The 22,120-nt window shown below is 41.1% G+C and overlaps 1 long non-coding RNA gene across 1 annotated transcript; it reads right to left on the bottom strand.

Annotated features, from left to right (window-relative positions):
* Nucleotides 1–213: 213 nt before the first annotated feature.
* On the bottom strand, nt 214–14,268 carry LOC132343184 (uncharacterized). The gene is made up of 3 exons (XR_009491890.1): nt 13,837–14,268; nt 9,637–9,714; nt 214–274 (listed from the first exon to the last, which is right to left on the bottom strand). It is a non-coding gene; the product is annotated as an uncharacterized lncRNA (long non-coding RNA).
* Between the last annotated feature and the right edge of the window lie 7,852 nt (nt 14,269–22,120).

Raw genomic sequence — 22,120 nt, 5'->3', positions numbered from 1 at the left:
TGGAGTAAGTATATTTGTGCACATATTTCATGAAATGTAGTAATATTGATTCAGAAAGCTATTAAGTGATGTGAACAGATGGATACCAAATAAATGTTGGAAAGGATAACAGATAATTTAGTGAAAATGTTTTTCATTTCCTCTCAAAAAATATAAGCTGACTAGATGGATCATCACTTATAAAAACCAACCAAAGGAGCCAAGTTTCTTTCATTCATTTCATCAACTTTATTTACTCTATGTTCACTGTAGAATGTCCATTGTGCCAAATGCCCTGGAAGCAGAATTGAGAAAAACACAATGCTTAGGTTCAAGTCCAGTGAGAAAGACAAGGAATTCAACAATTAAAACACAGTATGATATAGAACAAAGTCAGAACTCCAGAAATAGAATATACAAGTGTGGCCAAGAAATGCAAAAGCACTTCAATGAGGAAAGGGCAGTCTTTTCAACAGATGGTGTTAAAACAATTGCATATCCATTGGCACAAAGATGAACCTCAACCTAAAACTCACATTTTATAAAATAACTAACTCAAAATTGATCATGAATCTAATTTAAAGTACACATCTCTAAAACTTTTAGAAGAAAACATAAAAGAAAATCTTCATAATTTAAGACTAAGCAGAGTTTTAGACATGACCCCAGAAACCAATCCATAAAAGAAAAATCAGTAAATTGGACCGTATGAACTTTCTAAACTTTTGCTCTGAGAATGACGCTGCTAAGAGAATTAAAGGACAATTCGCAATTGGAGAGAAATATTTGCAAATCACATTATCTGACAAAAGATTTGTATGTAGAATATATAGCAAACTCTCTAAACTCAATAATGAGAAGATAAACAACCCAATTAGAAAATGGGCAAAATATACTGAACAGACATATCACTAGAGAGAAAAGACAAATGGCCAATAAGCCATGAAAATATATTCAACATAATTAGCCATTAAATAATTTTCTCATTAAAGCCATGGTGAGACATCACCCCACACCTGTTAAAAAGGCTAAAATAAAAATTATATTGATAATAGCAACTTTTATCAAGTATCCGGAACAGATGGATCTCTCATCTATTGGTGAAAAGAATGAAAACTGAAACAATCATTCAAGAAAACAGCTTGGCAGTTATTTTTTAAATAAAGTTATATGTTTACTTACCATATGATCCAGCAATTACCCTCCGTGATATTCATCCTAGAGCAATTAATACTTGTCACCGAAAAAATCCTATTCATAAATGTTCATAGAAGCATTATTTATAATATCCCTAAACTATAAACAACCCAAACATTTTTCCATGGGTGAATGGATAGGGAAACTGTGGTATATCCATACAATGGAATGTTGTTTTTGTTTGTTTTTTGCTCAGTCGCCGAGTTGTGTCTGAGTCTTTGTGACCCCGCGGACTGCAGCACACCAGGCCTCCCTGTCCCACACCGAATTTGCCCAAGTTCATGTCCATTGCATCAGTGATGCCATCCAACCATCTCATCCTCTTTCATCCTCTCCTCCTTTTGCCTTCAGTCTTTCTCAGCCTCAGGTGGCCAAAGTATTGGAGCTTCAGCTTCAGCATCAGTCCTTCCAATGAGTATTCAGAGTTGATTTCCTTTAGGATTGACTGGTTTGATCTCCTTGCTGTCCAAGGGATTCTCAAGAGTCTTCTCCAGTACTACAATTCAAAAGCATCAATTCTTCAGCACTCTGCCTTCTTTATGGTCCAGCTCTCTCAACCACACATGACTACTTAAAAGATCATAGCCTTGACTATATGGACCTTTGTCAATGAAGTGATGTCTCTGCTTTTTAACACACAGTCTAATTTTGTCATAGCTTTCCTGCCAAGAAGAAATGGTCTTCAAATTTCATGGCTGCAGTCTTCATCTGCAGTGATTTAAGAGCCCAAGGAGAGGAAATCTGCCACTGCTTCCACCTTTTCCCCTTCTATTTGCCATGAAGTGATGGGACTGGATGCCATGATCTTAGTTTTTTTAATATTTGGTTTCAAGCTGGCTTTTTCACTCTCCTCCTTCACCCTCCTCAAGAGGTTCTTTAGTTCCTCTTCACTTTCTGCCATTAGAGTGGTATCATATGCATATCTGAAATTGTTGCTATTTCTCCTGGCAATCTTGATTCCAGCTTGTAACTCACCCAGCCTGGCATTTCTCATGATGTGCTCTGCATATAAGTCAAATAAACAGAGTGACAGTAAACAGCCTTGTCTTACTCCTTTCTCAATCCTGAACCAGTCAGTTGTTCCATGCAGAGTTCTGACTGTTGTTTCTTGTTCTGCATACAGGTTTCTCGAGAGACAGGTAAAGTAGCCTGCTATTCCCATCTGTTTAAGAATTTTCCACAGTTTGTTATGATCCACACAGTCAAAGGCTTTCGCGTAGTCAGTGAAGCAGTAGATGTTTTTCTGGAATTCTCTTGCTTTTTCTATGACCCAGTTAATGTTGGCAATTTGATCCCTGGTTCCTCTGCCTTTTCTAAATCCAGCTTGGACATCTGGAAGTTCTTTGTTCACATAAGCATGTTTCACTGAGTCTAGCATGCAGAATTTTGAGCATAACCTTACTAGCATGGGAGATATGTGCAACTGTCCGGTGGCTTGAACATTCTTTAGTACTGCCCTTTTTGGGAATTGGGATGAGTATTGACCTTTTCCAGTCCCGTGGCCACTGCTGGGTTTTCCAAATTTCCTGACATACTGAGCACAGCACTTCGATAGCATCATTTTTAGGATTTTAAGTAGCTCTGCTAGAATTCTATCACATCCACTAGCTTTATTAACAGCAGTGCTTCCTAAGGCCCCTTTGACTTCACACTCCAGAATCTCTGGATCTGCCTGAGTGACCACACCATTGTGGTTATCTGGGTCATTAAGATGTTTTTTGTACATTCTTCTGTGTATTCTTTCCATTTCTTCTTGCTCTCCTCTGCTTCTTAACGTCTTTACTGTTACTGTACTTTATTGTGCCCATCTTTGGATAAAATGTTCCTTTAATATTTCCAATTTTCTTGGAAAGATCTCTAGTCTTTCCCTTCCTGTTATTTTCCTCTGTTTCTTTGCATTGTTCATTGAAGAAGGCCTTCTTGTCTTTTCTTGCTCTTCTGTGGAACTCTGTGTTTAGTTGGATGTATCTTTCCCTTTCTCCCTGATTTTTTTTTTTTACATACTCAATCCCATTTATATGAAAGTGGTCCACGGCTTGTTAGGAATCTGGCCACGCAGCAGGAGGTGAGCAGTGGGCAATCAAGCAAAACTTCATCTGTATTTACAGCTGCTCCCCATTGCTCACATTTTCTCTCTGAGCCTTGTCTCCTGGCATTAGATTCTCAAGGGAGTGTGAATCCTACTGTGCTTGAATCATCCAAAAACTATCTCCCCACCCCCTGTCCACTGAAAAATTGTTTTCCATGAAACCAGTCCCTAGTGCCAAAAAGGTTGGACACCACTGCTTTAATACGTCAAGCACGCCCCCTTCTAAGTCATCGGCGGCTCTTCCCTCAGTCTAGGATTCTCTTCCCCTTTGTCTGCATTGTGTCTCCCTTCCCTCCTTCAAGTGTTTAAGCTCTTAGTGTTCCCAAAATACTAGTAAAATTGTAGTAGCTTCCAGTCTGTCTTTCCTATCTCTTTTTCCTGCTTTATTTTCCCCTTAGTGCGTCTTACCTTCTAGTTTTCCTCAGAATATATTTTTACTATTTACTCTTTGCTTTTTATCCTCTACTATTCATAGTTTATAACTTCTATGAGGGCAGAAAGGCATGTCTACTATTTTATTCTTCACTGTTTTATCCCTAACATTTAGAACTCTTTTGTTCCTATTGCTGCTGTAACAAATTACTACAGATAAACTACACACATTTGTTAACTTACTGGCTCTGAAGGTCAGAAATCAAAAATTGATCTTATGGAGCTAAAATCAAGGTGTTGGCAGGGTTGCATCCTTCTGGAGTCTCCAGAGGAGAACCTGTTTCCTTGCCTTTTTCAGCTTCTAAAGGCCGCCTGCATTGCACGGTGATGTTCCCTTCCTCCACTTCCAAAGTGCCTCTCCATTTTCAGCTCTCACTGTCACATCTCCTGTCTTTCTGATGGTGACCTTCTTGTAGAACCTTTGTGGTCCTTCCATAAGGACCCTTGTAATCATATTGGGCCATGCCAGAAAATCCTGATCCTGATCTCTGTATCTCAAGATTTTTTATACAAGCACATCTGAAAATTCCCTTTTGCTGTGTAAGGTGACATATTCACAGGTTCTGAAGATTAGGACATAGACATCTTTAGGGGACTGTTCTTCTGCCACAGGGCCTAGTATGTGTTAGGATTTACTGAATGCCCAGTATAGACCGATCAATGATAGATCAGATCAGATCAGTCGCTCAGTCATGTCTGACTCTTTGCGACCCCATGAATCGCAGCACGCCAGGCCTCCCTGTCCATCACCAACTCCTGGAGTTTGCTGAGACTCACGTCCATTGAGTTGGTGATGCCATCCAGCCATCTCATCCTCTGTCATCCCCTTCTCCTCCTGCCCCCAATCCCTCCCAGCATCAGAGTCTTTTCCAATGAGTCAACTCTTCGCATGAGGTGGCCAAAGTACTGGAGTTTCAGCTTTAGCATCATTCCTACCAAAGAAATCCCAGGGCTGATCTCCTTCAGAATGGACTGGTTGGATCTCCTTGCAGTCCAAGGGACTCTCAAGAGTCTTCTCCAACACCACAGTTCAAAAGCATCAATTCTTCGGTGCTCAGCCTTCTTCACAGTCCAACTCTCACAACCATAAATGACCACAGGAAAAACCATAGCCTTGACTAGATGGACCTTTGTTGGCAAAGTAATGTCTCTGTTTTTGAATATGCTATCTAGGTTGGTCATAACTTTCCTTCCAAGGGGTAAGCGTCTTTTAATTTCATGGCTGCAGTCACCATCTGGAGTGATTTTGGAGCTCAGAAAAATTAAGTCTGATACTGTTTCCACTGTTTCCCCATCTATTTCCCATGAAGTGATGGGACCGGATGCCATGATCTTTGTTTTCTGAATGTTGAGCTTTAAGCCAACTTTTTCACTCTCCACTTTCACTTTCATCAAGAGGCTTTTTAGTTCCTCTTCACTTTCTGCCATAAGGGTGGTGTCATCTGCATATCTGAGGTTATTGATATTTCTCCCAGCAATCTTGATTCCAGCTTGTGCTTCTTCCAGCCCAGCGTTTCTCCTGATGTACTCTCTATATAAGTTAAAAACACAGGGTGACAATATACAGCCTTGACGAACTCCTTTTCCTATTTGGAACCAGTCTGTTGTTCCATGTCCAGTTCTAACTGTTGCTTCCTGACCTGCATACAGGTTTCTCAAGAGGCAGGTCAGGTGGTCTGGTATTCCCATCTCTTTCAGAATTCTCCACAGTTTATTGTGATCAATGATAGATAACCCCAAAATAAATGGGCTGATTCTAGCTAGTAATAAATGTGACACAGTAAATAAGATGGTGTGATTTAACAATCTAATAGTGAACAACTGCAGGGATGAGGATGGAGAGCACTGAGGAGGAAACTGAGAGATTAATGGGAAAAAAGACTCAACCAAAATCCCAAGTGAGGAACCTCTCAGATAGAGAAGAAAGCAAACACAAAGACCTGAGACTGTAAGGAGCTTGGTTTGTGCCCGGGGGACAGAGACCTGTCAGATGTGATTGTTCTGGGGACTCAGATGGTAAAGAATCTACCTGCAATGCAGGAGACTGAAGTTTGATCCCTGGGTCAGGAAGATCCCTTGGAGGAGGAAATGGCAACTGTTTCCAGTATTCTTGCCTGGAAAATTCCATGGACAGAGGATCCTGGTGGGCTGCAGTGCATAGGGTTGCAGAATGTCAGACATGACTAAGTGCACACAAAGCTCACAGCTCATGTAGACAGGAGACAAATCATTTGGGCTCTTCTAGGCCAGTGAGGAGCTCTGATTATATTTGGAGGCTGATAGTAAGCCATGATGGTAGAAAATGGATTATGGAGGGCAAGAGAGGATGTGTGGAGATCTGTTCAAAGTTCTTGCTCCAGTAGTCCAAGTAAAAGACCGGAGTTTCTTGGACTAGGGTGGAAGCCATGGGTGTAGAAAAGATACCTGGCTATTTTTAGGATGCATTTCATAGTTAATGCGAATAGGATTACTAGACTATGGGAACAATGGATTATTCCAAAGTTTTGGGCCTGAGCAATGGAGTATATGGCAGTGCTAATTACTAGGGAAGACTTGGAGAAGAGCAGCTTTGTGGGAATGTCAACAGTTCTGTTTTAGGTCTGTGAAATTTGAGATGCTTATAAGTCATCCAAGGGGCCATGTCAGGAAGACTTCAGTTGTGCGCACCTGAAGCTCAGAGGAACAACCAGTGATGTCGCTCTGTACTTAAGGAGTGTTGTGTAGCAGAGATATCATTTACAGGCACGGGACTGAAGGGGACCAATTAGGGACACAACAGGCATTCCAGATAGTGGTAACCACAATAGTGCTGACCTTGTTCCAAGCCCTGCACTTTGATTTTTGTATATATTAATATATTAAAAATCTTTAATCCTTGTAACAATTCATTGAGATGATATCTTTTATCATATTCCATTTGATAGTAGAGAACACTGAGGTAGTTAAGAAACTTTTCTCAAGGTCACACAGCCAATAACTGGCCAAACTGACAATCAAACTCAGGAAGTCTGGTTCCAGGGTCATGCTCTTAAACCTTGAATTTGTCGAGTATTGTTCCTCTCATAAGTATAGTCTGGATGAATATAAGATTATAGACCAAATCACCACACTGCATACTCGCTCGGAGTTCTGTTATATTATCTTAAGCTGCTGCCTGGATGCAGATTGGAATTGGAGTTGCTGATAAGCAGAACTCAGTGGTGAGAGAGTTTACATGCACAAAATATTTTCTTTCCTTTTAATGTGCACTGACTTTTAAAAAATTTTTTTAAACTTTTTTCATACTGTAGAGCTAAAGCTTTTAATGCCATGTTAGGGTAGAATTTGAGAAAATATATTGCATGTTTTACATAAATAGGCTTCTCAACAACCCCTAGGAAAGTCTGTGGTTCCGTGAACCACGGCTTGAAAATCTGTTCACCATCATGACAAAAGCAGCACCTCTTTGAAAGGATAAAGTATTTGGAATTGATTCCCAGGATGAATCAAATTTTCATAATTGCACAAGATTACTCACAGATTCAAGGGAGTTAGATTTGAAAAATGAAATAAAAATCAAATAAACCCAACTTATAAACTTTGCTTACAGTGTGTTCTCAGATAACACCCACGGAATGTTTCTTGTGTCAAGACTCAACCTGAAGATGCTCTGAAGAGGAATTTCCACTTCTGTAACTTCATCAGTAACACAATCAGAGTGGTGATACACAGTGTTCTTATTCCACTGTGTGGGACATAGAACAGTTTGTTGATTAACTGACTAATGAATATCTGTTCAAGGCAGTCTAAGGTCAGAGTCTGATGAATGAGTCAAAGGGCAGTTTTCCCAAGAGAAATTTAAGCCTGAGTCCTTAAGGTATAAGGATGAATATGGTAATAATGAAAAACTGCCTCTGGTTCAACTTGTGCTTTGTGCATAGTAATTGAACAAAGACATTCACCAATGGTTGATTGAACGCCTACCATGGGCCCAGCACTGGGCTTGCAATAATAAGTTAGAGAGGCAGATGAGCACTATTCTCAGGAAACTCATGGACAAATAGGAAAGATGGATGGTCAAATAATACAATTAGAGTGTAATGGGGGAAGACAGAGTTCTGTGGGTATGGGGGTAGGTGAAGGCATTTTTCTGGTTGGTTCTCACTGCTTTGATGATCTGGCTATGATATGATATTTATACAGAATCATGGAAAAATACTTGAAAATTATTTTCAGCATTAGTGTCAGTCAGAGGATTAAACTGTTTTGGATTCGGTTCTCTGGATTACTAGAATCACAAGCCCATAAGTAAAGAGTAGATTTCATACACTAAGTTACAGATAAGATTTTTTTTTAAATTACAGTTGATTTACAATGTTTTGTTAGTTTTTGGTGTATAGCAAAGTGATTCAGATATACACATATGCATATATGTTCATTTTTACTACCTATTGCTTTAGATTGGTAGAAGATTGGATACCGAATGTTTTCTTTCTTTAAGGTTTTCTATTCCTTTCGTCTGGAGAAGGAAATGGCAACCCACTCCAGTCCAGTATTCTTGCTTGGAAATTCCTATGGACAGAAGAGCCTGGCAGGCATACAGTCCACGGGGTCACAAGAGTTGGAAAGGACTTAGCGTCTAATCCACCATCACTCCTTTCATCTACTGATACCTAATTTTAAGGTATCCTAAATAACCTAAATTATCAAGATGGTAATTTTAAACTATCCACAAACTGCTTTACATCTCTCTCTCTTCTCCAAATCCCACTAAAAATAGATGAGCAGGTATGCTCCTTAAAAGTAGGCTATTTTCTGGAGGAAAACACCTAGCTGCAGGCACTGAGAGATGCATTAACTGCTTCACTTGTTCTTTCATTCATTCATTTTCATTGATTGAGAGCTGAAATGCACTAAACATTGTACTTAGAGCTATGGATTCCAAACCGAGTTCCCCCAAAGATGTCCACATCCTAATCCTAAGAACAGGTGAATAGGTTACATGGTAAAGGGGAATAGAAGTTGCTAATCATCTGACTTTGAAATGGGGACAGTAACCTGGATTACTCAGGTGGGTCCACAGTAGTCACAAGGGTGCTTATTAGTGGAAAAGGGAAGCAGAAGGAGGAGCACCAGTGAGAGGGCAACATAAAAAGATCTCAGCCCAGTGTTGTTGTATGGCTTTGAAGACAAAAATGAGGCCACAAGCCAAAGAGTGCAGGTACCGTCCAGAAGCTGAAAAGGACAGGGCAGTAATAGATTCTCCCCTGGAGCCTCCAGAAACAACCCAATTCTGTTGACCCCTCACCTTTAGTCCAGTGAGACCGGTTTGTGCTTCTGATCTCCTTAAGGGTAAGATTTTAAGCCACTAAGTCTGTGGCAGTTTTGTGTTACAATAGCAATAGAAAATGAATGGTATGGACTATAAAAGACAGTTCCTGCCCTCAAAGAGCTAACAGGTTGGTAGAGATGCAAAGAGTCCGATGAGATAAGGTTGCAGCTACCAACACTGAGCACTGACCAGGCAGGCACTGCAAAAGCCTTGTAGAAAGGATTCTCTCTGCACTGGGTAAGACAAAAAGCCACAGCTGCTGCTTTTTTTTTTTTTTTCTTTTGCTGCCCAAGCAGTCCTTTGTACCCTAGGATATATAGGATGATGTTTTGTGGGTATTTCCCTGCACAGCTGGGAAATTTGTCAGAGAGGCTAGTGGTTGGACCCACAGTGTTGAAGACATAAAGGTAGGGATGCTACTTGGTTTAGAAGAATCTGAAATATTTGTATGTTAAATACTATCGCATACTGAAACTTACATCTTCAACTCACTGTCCTCTCCAAACTCCAGATCTCAGTGTATATCTGGAGTAATTCTGACCTAAGTTGGAGCAAGCATCTTGTCATGAACCAGAGTTGCTGTGGGAAGATACATTCTATCCACATACCTACCTCTGCGGATACTAACCTGATCACTTGGGTTAGGCAATGTTTGACAGGTTATTCCCATGCCTCCAGCAAGGCCAGATTGAAATCTTTGGAGGCCCTAAAGGTTCAAAAACACTATAAGACACATATCTTTATTTTCATTTAATAGAACATATTACCATATTGAAAAATAAGTTCTGATATTTTATATGATGACTGCATTTTGTTGTTGTGATTCTTTTATTCCTGAAGCTATAAGATAACTTCCTAAAAACTTCTTTTGGTGCTTCTGCCTAGGTCCATTCTCTTTCTATCTCTGGGTAATCCAACAAAGACCCTCTGGGACAGTTGTTTACTATTTGGGACACATTCTCATTTTCTCTCCCTTCCCTGTTCCTTTTGAAAGGGACCTGATAGGTTTTTTTTTTTTTCCTCCTATAATAGATGTAATTCATTATTCTTCATTGCAAGGACTATACATTTAAATTAAATTAGTGTAATTCTTTCTATAAATATTTATTTAGCCCCTGATGTTTTAAAACAGAAGAAGTATTAGTGTCTTAAAACAGAAGAATGTATTAAAACAGAAGAAGATCTATACTAGAAATAAGAAGGACAGCTGCAGAGGTTAATAATAAACTTTTGTCCTTAGAGACCTTATGATCTCTGGGAAGTGCTACTTCATTGTAAACCAAAGGCACGGATCACTGGGTCCTAGGACTTGTCACATGACAGATGATGTGGGGTTTTTTTTGGGGGGTGGTGGTGGATGCTGGGGGTACGGAAATGTCAGCAGCTTTCTGGGAAACTCCAAATCACATTCCTACCTTCTAAGTTTGACTGAGAAGGAGCCTGAATGTTAATTAGTATCAGCCACTTGCTGAGTATCTATCCTGGATAGAAACTATGCTGGCTATGAAAAAAAAAAAAAAAACCTCAGAGAACAAGTAAGTGATGGAAATCATACAGCATAGTAAGTAGGAGAGCCATATGAATCCTGACCACCTGGCCTCGAAGCTCATCTTGTTGCCTATGCTTGGAAGCTCTTTAACTCGCTAGATGGCTTGTATTTCTCTCATGTCAGGTTTCCATAAAATCCTGGTGTGTTACAGACTACTCAGGTCCAATAATAATAGGATTCCTTCTCTCCCCTCAAGGATTCCTGGTGAAGGTCAACTCCTAAAGAGCTGTTAACAAAAAGTATCAGTGGAATGGAGTTCAGTGTTCCAGTGTTACTGGAACACATTGTTCCAATGTTATTCTGACGCCAGTCAACATCAGATATCAGGATTGGCTGATTAATGAGGCTTTCATATTACTTTAGTTTTAGCACTTATTTAATTAACCCCACAGAAGGTATTAAAGGAGTTCACTATTATTTATTATTTTATTTTTGGCTGTGCTGGGCCTTCATTGCTGTGCTGGCTTTTCTCTGCTTTCTAGCTGCAGTTGCAATGCTTGGATTTCTCATCACAGTGGCTTCTCTTGTTGCGGCTTCTGGGCTTTGGAGCACAGGCTCAGTGGTTGTAGCGCATGGACTTAGTTTCTCTGTTGCGTGTGGGATCTTCTCGGATCAAGGATTGAACCTGTGTCTCCTGCATTGGCAGATGGGTTCTTTACCACTGAGTCATCAGGGAAGCCCAGGAGTTCATTATTCTTCATCACTACCTACTTACTACAAGAGGAAAAGGGTATGTATACACTTTATGTTAATTATGTGCTAATAAAAACATCTGTATATGGATGGAAAACAATACATTTGGGGCCATGAGAACAGAGACTTTCCCCAGTAGTTTTCCTCGTTTAGCCTATACATTATCCATTAAATTAGACTTTTAAAGATGCTATCCTTTAATCATACCAGAAAATTAGCCATAATTTTATAAAACATCAAACAGAAAAACCTATTAATCTTATTGATATCTTATAGGCCAGAGATGCTATTGAAATTATATAGCATTTGACAGGGAAGGAGAATGAATCACATAACAGATTTGAAATTAAAAGTCTGAAATTTATAGTATCTATGTAGCAGTATGTGAGTTCTAGATCGCTGAGTAAAGTCAGTAACTTACATAAATATCCCAGTCTCTTTAGACCCCTGATTATTATTTCTCTTGTCTAAAACCAGAGATTTTCTCCAACTGCTAATTTAAGAAAAGCAGCTAAAATTTTAAACGAATATCATTTTTCTTTTCCTTTTTTACAGAACCTAGCAGACATAACTAGTTGCCTCCTAAACACTCCAAAAGCTATTTCTTGCTTCCTTTCTTGGTAATAAGCCTTGATTTTGTTTGGAATAATAATTACACAGGTTCATTTCCTGATTTGAGATAAGGTTAGACTAGTCAGAAATTGCATTCTCCTTTGCAGCTACTACATTTTCCAGCTTTTCTTACAGTATATGAGGTCATAGGACTATGTTATTGACAATGAAGGTGAGATTATGTTAGGAGGCTTCTGGAAAGGAATTGTCTTTATGATAAAATAGCAGTTGTGTCACTGCTGTCCTGTGCTCCTTTCTTTTTCCTCCTTCAAGTGTAGACATGATGCCTGGTGCTATAGCAGCCATCTTATGACCATTAGCACACAAGTCACAGTAGAGTTAAAGGAGCCCTTTTCATATCAGCATCATTGAAGGTGCCAAAGATTCTCTGTCTTCAGACTTTTACTACTATATTATTTGAAGTACATATTTATCTTGATATTTCAACATTTCTGAAAACAAGAATGTGTCATTGGCTTGGAAAATATAACAGAGCTCTCCTTTCATCCCTGAGAACTAAGGCAGGAGATGGAGGAGATGGTGGATTAGATGGATTTTAGAAACATTCTTTAAAGTAGAAATATACCTACTTTCAAAGTTATCTTTAAAGCTCAGAATCAGTGGTATTTCATTTTTGAAAAGACTATTTTAAGAATAAATAACTTCTGCTCTTAATGCTAGATTAGTGTTAAATATTGCATTTCATATTTATCCATACAATTATCACAAAACTGTGAAGTGCTTCTTCTCTTCTCTATTTAACTGCCTGTAGCACTTCTCAGTTGAAAGATCTCTTTCCCTCTGCTTTTAATTGTTATTAGGCATCCACTTACTGAGAAGGATGGGCTTACTTTATGGCATGGTGTGGGGGATTTCAGTGTGCCTAGCCTTCCTCACTGCAGTGGTGAGAGATTAGATAGCAGTCTGTTGAGCTCTAGACTTACATCAGTAAGTGGCCACTGAAGACATAATAGCTAAATTTGAAAACCCACCCCTATACTATAGTAACCATTTTTCTTCAGGTAAGGAACTAGAAAAGGTGACCAGTACATAATCCTCAGGAAAATGTTTTCAATTTCATGCTAGCTGGAGCCCTGTTGCAGTTCTGTTATGAACTACTCCAATATGGCAAAAGGATGGAGGAGATGGTTTTTAAACCATTGTTTCTAATTAGTACTTGTTGTAATGCCAGTAGGCCTGCTGGCCTTGAAATTAGAACAAGGCAGGACAGACATCGAAATGCAGGGGAAGCCTTAAAGCAATAAAACGCCTTAACTCTTTCTTCCACTCCATCGCAGTGCTACAGCCAGACATGGTACATGGCTGTTCATCTCCCTGTACTGTTATAAGGGTTACTAAAACCCCAGCTCACTGGCCCAACCCACATGGGAATTTTCCTGACTGACTCTCAGTAATGACTCCTAAAGGTCAAACTAACAAGATTCAATTTGTTGAGTTCCTTAGACCAGGTAGGATGCCCTTGATTTCTTGTCACTTTTAAACAGATGTCCTTGAAATTCTGGGTGGTTCCCAGAAACCCTCTCCTTTTACCGCAAAGATGAGTCACTGAAGACTCAGTCATCAACCATGATTTGGGGCTTTGCTAACAGTGACCACTGAAATTACCAGATCATCTACAAACCACCTTTTTGTTACCAGCTTTAGCCTCTTGATAGAACAAATCTTCACTAGATCTGCTAACAACATTTTGCTGATACAAGTTTCAGAAGTACTAACTTGAGGGAAGGGGCAAGATTTGAACAGTAGAAAGGAGACACCAGCAAAATGGACTGAATACCTATTCTTGTGTAATAAATGGGGTGTAGGGTTTTTTGTTCTTAGCCTTCTGTCCCTAATCAGTAGAACAGTCCAATTTAAAATATGCCACAGTTTTCATCATTTATTCATAAACCTTAATAGGATAAGAATGTCTTTTCACAGAACTTAAACATGATATCAGCAGTAGAAACTGACCTGATGAGAAATTAATGGGGCTTTCCAGAAGTCATGATGAGTAGTTTCTTAGAGAAGAAGAAACTTTCCAATCGTAGAAATGCCATCTGGATTTCCAGTCTACCATCATTCCTCTCCTAATCTTGAATTTCAATGCTTACTGTTTTTATTCTTTTGGTGGACTTTCACTTCTACCCTGGAGAGTCCATCCTTTCCCTTATAGTTGTACACAAGGAAACCTGTACTGAGGAGGAGATGGTGAGGGAGGTCTTGGGGTTAGAATTGGAGCCTCATACTGTTCCCAGGAGGTCCTCAGACGTCATACAGGTCCCAGGGGTCCTGTAAGAACCAGGGTGAGGTAAATGGGAGAATTCGTGTTATGGGAGAATTCATGTTACGGGAGAATTCATGTTACAGGAGAATTACGTTCTAGTATTTATCCTGATCCTCAAATGATCCTCTATCGCTTCTGCAAAGGCAAGAAGGGAATTGTCATGGGTTCCGCATAGTGACCCGAGCACTGAATGGGGAATTTAGATTCCTGCAAGGTCTGGCACTTACATTGTGGCCTCAGCTTCATCATTTTACTTTCTCTGTATCTTCATTTATAAAGTGAATGGGTTAAACTATAAGTATAGCAGTCTTTTTCGGCTCTAACATTTGATGATGATAGAAGCTTTGTGATACAATGGAAAAGGCACACGTGCAAGTGAACTTCCAGGGATACGTGTGATTTTTGCCAAGTTGAGCTCTCTGAGTTTTAGTTTGTTATCAGTAGAATGAAGAGAATAGCATTTGGCAGGCAGGGCTGTTGTGAAAATGAGAGATGATGTTTAGTAAGTACCTGATGAAGCCCCAGAATGCAGATGGCTTTTAATAGAAGTGTTTTTATTCACTACAGTGACCTAGTCCTGAATGGTCTCCCATTGTATGCTGTGGTTTTAGGCTGATATCTGTCCCCATTGATACATAGCCTGGAGTGGATACTGCTGCCTGAGAGAGGAAATGAGTCAAGGTCCTAGCTCCATGTGAGAATGGAAGGGCAGCTCTGTCCCAGGACCTCTGAAAAGCCCTTCGAGACATTAGTGCCCCTTTGCACAATTTTGCCTCCACCCATTCTCTGTGGCCCTGAGATCCTCCCCAACTCCACTTAGCTGATTGAAATGTTCTGCTGATGAGGGAAAATATGGAGAAGCATGACTGGTAGTTTTCTTCAACTTTGGGAAAGGAAAGAGAAACTCAAGAGCCCCTTGATGAGAGTAAAAGAAGAGAGAGAAAAAGTTGACTTAAAACTCAACATTAAAAAAAATGAAGATCATGGCATCCGGTCCTATCACTTCATGGCAAACAGATGGGGAAACAATGAAAACAGTGACAGACTTTATTTTGGGGGGCTCTAAAATCACTGTGGATGGTGACTTCAGCCATGAAATTAAAAGACATTTGCTCCTTGGAAGAAAAGTTGTTGCAAACCTAGACAGCATATTAAAAAGCAGAGACATTACTTTGCCGACAAAGGTTCATATACTTAAAGCTGTGGTTTTTCCAGCAGTCATATATCAATGTGAGAATTGGACCATACAGAAGACTGAGCATCGAAGAATTGATGCTTTCGAACTGTGGTGCTGGAGAAGACTTGAGAATCCCTTGGACTGCACTTGAGAATCCCTTGGACTGCAAGGAGATCAAACCAGTCAATCCTAAAGGAAATCAGTCCTGAATATTCATTGAAAGGACTGGTGCTGAAGCTCTGGTACTCTGGCCACCTGATGCAAAGAGCTGACTTATTAGAAAAGACCCTGATGCTATAGAAGATTGAGGGGCAAGAGGAGAAGGGGGTTAAAGAGAATGAGATGGTTGGATGGCAACCCTGACCCAATAGACATGAGTTTGAGCAAGCTCCAGGAGATACTGAATGACAGGAAGCCTGGCATGCTGCAGTCCATGGGGTTTCAAAGAGTCGGACATGGCTGAGTGACTGAATAACAGCAACTTCCCTGTAGGCTTAGAGGGATTCAAGAGTGACTTCTTGGGATGCTTTTGCTGACACTCTCAGGTTCTTGTGTTGAGAACTCTGCAGGACACTGAGGGACAGAACCCCCCGGTCGATGCAGGAGACATAGAGTCGTGGATTCAATCCCTGCATTGGGAAGCTCTCCTGGAGAAGGACATGGCAACCCACTCCAGTATTCTTGCCTGGAGAATCCCATGGACAGAGGAGCCTGGTGGTCTACAGTCCATAGGGTCACAAAGTCAAACACGACTCATGTGATTTAGCACATGTACTGAGGGACAGGGAGCAAGCCAAAGATAGCTGAAGATATCCACTTAAACCATGCCCTAATGTTTCAGCCAAGCTGGAGTCCTTTGGAAAACCAGTTACCTCAATCTTAGGAGAGAAGAAAATTCTTACATTTTCATCAACAACAAAATTCTCTATGATTTAAGGGAAACTGGATCATTTGACACCTTGGAGATTTTGCCTGAAGGAAGATAATTGCTTGAAACTTTCTATGCTTTGAGCTTAAAAGCTATTTAGCAGTTGTAAAATGGATAATGTATTTACCTCCCTAGAGCAAAGGGTTTTTCATCTTTGCATTGAGCCTAGACCAAAATAGTGTCCTCTAGAGGTCACCAGTGCACCAGATTTGAAGACCACGGAGGCCTCCATAATGCTTAGGAAAAGCCCAGCGTCCCACTCCTATCTGAGGGAAAGAGAAAATAAGGCAAATAAATTATGGTAACAGCTGCTCTCCAGCTAGTCTCTTAAGAAATAGGAAATCTTGTTCAGAATAGAGCATTTTCATTGATTTTTCTTGGTTTATTTTGGCCCTCGTCTGCACTAACTGGAGGAAATTTTTGTAATGGTTAAATGCTTCCTCACCGATAGCTTAATTTTGGAAGTCAGAAAAGAAATTTTTTCTGTATGGGAGAAAAACTGATGTGGAAGTGAACTATTTTAGCCACCATTAATGAGTGTGACTCTCAGTGATGGGTTCCCTGGCTGAGGAGGAAAAGTCTTCGGGTCTCCCAGGCGTGTCCTCAGAGGACCCGGGCGCACCAGGGTGAGAAGCTTGGGAAGCAGCCCTGTGATGAACGGTTATGTAATCCCTGAGCTGCTTGACGTGGGAAGACACTGTCTCAAGCATGCACATCTCTGCAGATGAATGAAAAACTTCACACACAAAAGATCACGTTGGTAGTCGAAACACACATTTCCTTTGGAAGAACTACCAGCCAAGAGCCAAGAAGATGGCACTCTAGAAGTCCTAAGGGGACTTTGCTTAGCTAGTTTGCCTTTTTCATTATTCTTATGCTTTAATCTCCTATGAAGCAAATCGACTTTCTCTCAGAGAGAGCTTGCCTTGAGAACAATACTGTGTCTTGCCAGCTGATGTGAACCAGGGGAGCAAGTGACACAATGCTGAGAGCCCAGGGCATGTTGTGACATAACCCACTGCTGGTAGCCTGCATTGCTCAGGCTGTGACCTGGGAGTCACCACCAGCAGATCCCAGCATTGTTCCTGCTGCTCTGGTTGCTCTCTAAGGAGAGGAATTCCTCCATCAAGACTTTCCCAGGGTCCAGATACTTGCCAGCAGCTGACCCATCAGGAAACTGCCTCTCCCCTCTGGCTTCCCACATTCCTTCCTGAGCATGCCCCAGCCCAAGGTGTGGCCAAGCCTCAGAGGATCTGCTGGGGTTGATTGACAAGAAAACAAAGCCTTCCTCTAGATAAGAAACATCACAGAGCTTTAGGAAATCTATTTGTTCTGGGTGGAGCTCGCTTTCTTTCTCTCCTTTTTTTTTTTTTTTTTTTTAAGTCTACTTTGCTGACTGTGTAGTTTCTTATCATTTCTTTAGGATGTGTGAAGCAGTTATTCTTTGAACAATGAGCTCTGTTTGGGTAACTTTTTCTTTATGGCTAATTCACAAGGAAGGAAAATACTTTGTACTAGAGGGCTATGGTGATCTTTCTCAGGGCTATTAGATATCATTCCTGAACACTGAAGAGAACAAAGGTATATTTCCATTACAGTTCACTCTGCGCTGTGTTCTTCAGCTCGGTGCCTGGTTACCTGCTGTGAGATGGAAGTTGTAGAAAGGATGCCACTTGTCCATCATTCTGGAGAATCCTTTAGCTTAGATGATGTCCTAGGGGGATTCCAGAGTATTGAGCCATGTTGTAGCTCAGCCAGGTTGAGAATGGTGTCATTGAGCACCCCATCCCCCCACCCCCAACCCCACCCTGTAAATGTGGGGCAGACTGAATGCTTTCCTCATTCAGTTGTTCAGTCGTGTCCAACTCTTTGTGACCCCATGGACTGCAGCACGCCAGGCTTCCTTGCTCTCTACCACCTCCCAGAGCTTGCTCAAACTCATTGTCCATTGAGTTGGTGTTGTCATCCAACCATTGCATCCTCTGTCGTCCCCTTCTCCTGCCTTCAATCTTTCCCAGCACCAGGGTCTTTTCTAATGAATTGATTCTTTGCCTCAGGTGGCCAAAATATTGGAGCTTCAGTTTCAGCATCAGTCCTTCCAATGAATATTCAGGGTTGTTTTTCTTTTGGATTGATTGCTTTGATCTCCTTGCTGTCCAAGGGACTCTCAAGAGTCTTCTCCAACACCACAGTTCAAAATCATCAATACTTTGGCACTTAGCCTTCTTTATGGTACAACTCTCAAATTCATACATGACTACTGAAAAAACCATAACTGACTAGACGGATCTTTGTCGGTAAAGTAATGTCTTTGCTTTTTAATGTGCTGTCTGGGTGTGTCATAGCCTTTTCTTCCAAGAAGCAAGCATCTTTTAATTTCATGGCTGCAGTCATCATCTGCAGAGATTTTGGAGTCCAAGAAAATAAAGTCTGTCACTGTTTCCATTGCTTTCCCATCTATCTGCCATGAAGTGATGGGACTGGATACCATGGTCTTAGTTTTTTTAATGTTGAGTTTTAAGCCAGCTTTTCCACTCTCCTCTTTCACCTTCGTCAAGAGGCTCTTTAGTTCTTTTTCAATTTCTCCCATAAGGGTGGTGTCATCTGCATATCTGAGGTTATTGATATTTCTCCCGGCAATCTTGATTCCAGCTTGTGCTTCATCCAGCCCAGCATTTTTCATGAGCGCTTTCCTAGGACTCTGCTATTTTTTTCCCTCAAGGTTATCAATTGTGTAACTTTGAGCAAGTCTTAAGTCTCGATTATCTTATTTGTAAAATAAAAGGATTGGACATACTCTCTGAAGTTCATTTGGAATCTAATATCTACTCAGAGTTTAAAGCTGTTCAGTCAAGCATTAGCTGCACCTTAGCAAGGGTGTTAGTCTCTCAGGGTTGCTGTAACAGCATACCAAAACTGGGTGGCTTAAGAAAAACAAACTTTATCACCGTTCTAGGGTCTATACATCTGAAATCAAGATGTTGGGGCCGTGCCCTCTGCGGGCCCTAGGGTAGAAGCCTTCCTTGCCTCATTTACCTCCTGGCAGTTTCTGTCCTTGTCTTATAGATGCATCACTCCAGTCCTGTCACTGTCTTCCCCCTGTGTGTCTCCACATGTGAGTATCTGTCTCTGTGTCCAGACTTTCACTTTTTAAAACCAGTCATACTGGATTAAGGCCCACTGTAATGACCTTATTTTAACTTGATTATTTCTATAAAGACTGCATTTCCTTATAAGGTCACATTCTGAGATACTGGGAGATTCAGACTTCAACCTGTCTCTTGGGGACACAAGTCAACCCAGAACAGCAAGCTACTAGAAAATCTTCTCTTTGAGCTTTGGGTCTGTTCTTCATGTTACTTTTTGTCCTGAGAGGCCTACATGTATTACACCAGGGGACCACTTTGTCCTCTGGCTTCCAGTTGGGTTAGCCAGTGGCAAGAGATAGGATGCAAGGGAAGAATGGGATGCATGCTCAGTCATGTCCAGCTTTTTGCAATCCCAAGGACTATAGCCCACCAGGCTCCTCTATCCATGGGGTTTTCCAGCCAAGAATACAGAGTGGGTTATCATTTCCTCCTCCAGGGGATCTCCCTGACCCAGGGATCAAACTCTTGTCTCTGGTATCTCCTGCATTGACAGGTGGATTCTTTACCATTGAGCCACCTTAGATCATCTCAGTCCTTGCTAATAAAGTACCTGGGAAGGAATATCTGTATGTCTCTGATTTCACATGGAAAAGGGAGGCACATGCATGGAAAGGCCCAGTGAAAACCTCCAGAAGGACGTGTTCTTAGACTGCTCTGTGAAGTCAGTGATAGTCTCACATTTAATCATTTGAGGAAACTGTGTTGTTTGGTGAATCTCTTTGCATTCTGAGCTACTAAATTTCTACGGTTGGTGCTCAAACCCATGTTTTCACATTTCACTATTTGCTTCTAAAAAGGTATGTTTTCACTCTGGTGTTCATCAGCTTTTAATAATGAACACTTGTACCCTACATGGTTAGACACTTGGCCCTTTCCCTCTCCATTTACCCAAGTCCTTTTTTCTAAAGACTCCTATGAATAAAAGAGGCAGAGAAGGGCATCTAGGGATGTTGCATAGCTGCTAAACTCCTGTCCACTCATAAACATGCTTCTCTGTATCTAGTATTTTAGTTTCTTAGGAGCCCTCAATATTGCCTGCTCTACTTTAAGTCTGCTCCCAATCCCCCATTTTTTCAGTGGCCTTCCTTCAATGGGTTTCAGGCTTCTCTGTTCTACCCCAGGTGCCTCCACTGCCATTGCTTTCACTGTTTGGGACCCAGGGTCAAATCTACACCAAGATCAATGTGCTAGCAATATCTCTTGAAGCCCATTGTGCTCTGGCTCAGCTGAACTCTGCTGTGAAAATGGACATGCAGATTTAAGGGGGTGGGAGTGACACCAAGTAGACAAAATGTGTCTTAAAATGTATAGAGGAGATGGGTGCATTACTAGCAAACAAAGAAACAAACTGAGTTGAATATTTGTGGCTAAAATTTCTGGTTAGAATTGGAGAATTCTGAGTTGATTTGCATTAGAATTATTATTATTACCCCTTAAGGGAGGTGGGAAACTCATTAAAAGTAGAAAGTTATTCTTTGGATTTATCAAGTAGCTCTTTCCAAATCACATTTGGCCTACTAAAGTGTGAAGGGATAAGCAATGTTCAGATTCTGTTTTTCTTAAAGCCCCACATGGGTTAAGTAAGAAATGGAAAGCATACTACTGTGTTGCTGGAGAAGACTCTTGAGAGTTCCTTGGACTGCAAGGAGATCAAACCAGTCAATCCTAAAGGAAACCAACTCTGAATATTCATTGGAAGGACTGATGCTGAAGCTGAAGCTCCAGTACTTTGGCTGCCTGATGCAAAGAGCTGACTGACTCATTGGAAAAGACCCTGATGCTAGGAAAGACTGAGGGCAAGAGGAGAAGGGGGCAACAGAGGATGAGATGGTTGGATGGCATCACTGAATCAATGGACATGAGATTGAGCAAACTCTGGGAAATGGTGAAAGACAAGGAAGGCTGGTGTGCTCAGTCCATGGGGTCCCAAAGAATCGGACACGACTGACTGAACACAACAATGTGCATCTTGAGTTGTTTCGGAACTCAAACAGTAATTCAAACTTACGATATACGAGAATGTCCAAGATGGTTTCAGGATAAGTCTGGATATTTTTTACATATATGATTACCATCACGATTTTATTATTCTGAACTCAACAGCAACAAAGATTGTTTTGTTTGTTTTTAAGATATAAAGTAATATAAAAAAAAAAGAGGAGAGAACTTAGTGAAAATAAGAATAGCCAGCTCTCGGGAACCTTATTTCTATTTCACTTTCAGGGTTAGCAGGGTGAAGCAGAAAGAGCCGTGTAGGTGCTAGCATAGGTGAGAAGGCAATGGCAGCGTGTAGTGTCCCTGGGCTGCATGGGGGGCAGGACTCTGTGTTTACTCATTTGTCTTGTGTTGCATTTCTGCTTATGCACTTAGCCTGGCTCCCCACTCCCCACTCTCCACTGAATCAAGGCTGAGCTTCTCTCTTGGGATTTCACAGCTGTCCAAAATAGGACCCAACCTGGTATCCTGCTGCTATGTAAAGAAGGGTGTCAGAAGAAAAATAATATAGGTACAGAGCAAGGCCATCTTTGTTCGGTAGGAAGGGTTGGGTCTCCATGTGATGAGCTCATTGAGGTGGGAGAGGTGCTGGCAGAGAGTTCCTGGAGTTGCAGAGCGCCCCTACAGGTTATTAAGGCTGGGCCTGAGGTCTAGCTTCCGGAGCTCAGTAAACATGTAGGGACTTAGTTGCAGGAGCTTGGCCCTGCGTGAGGGCTGAGAGC

Source organism: Bos taurus, chromosome 20, assembly GCF_002263795.3.
Source record: "Bos taurus isolate L1 Dominette 01449 registration number 42190680 breed Hereford chromosome 20, ARS-UCD2.0, whole genome shotgun sequence".
Classification (NCBI taxonomy): Eukaryota; Metazoa; Chordata; class Mammalia; order Artiodactyla; family Bovidae; genus Bos; species Bos taurus.
Note: the sequence above shows the minus strand (reverse complement) of the source record. Positions and strands in the feature narration are given on the sequence as shown.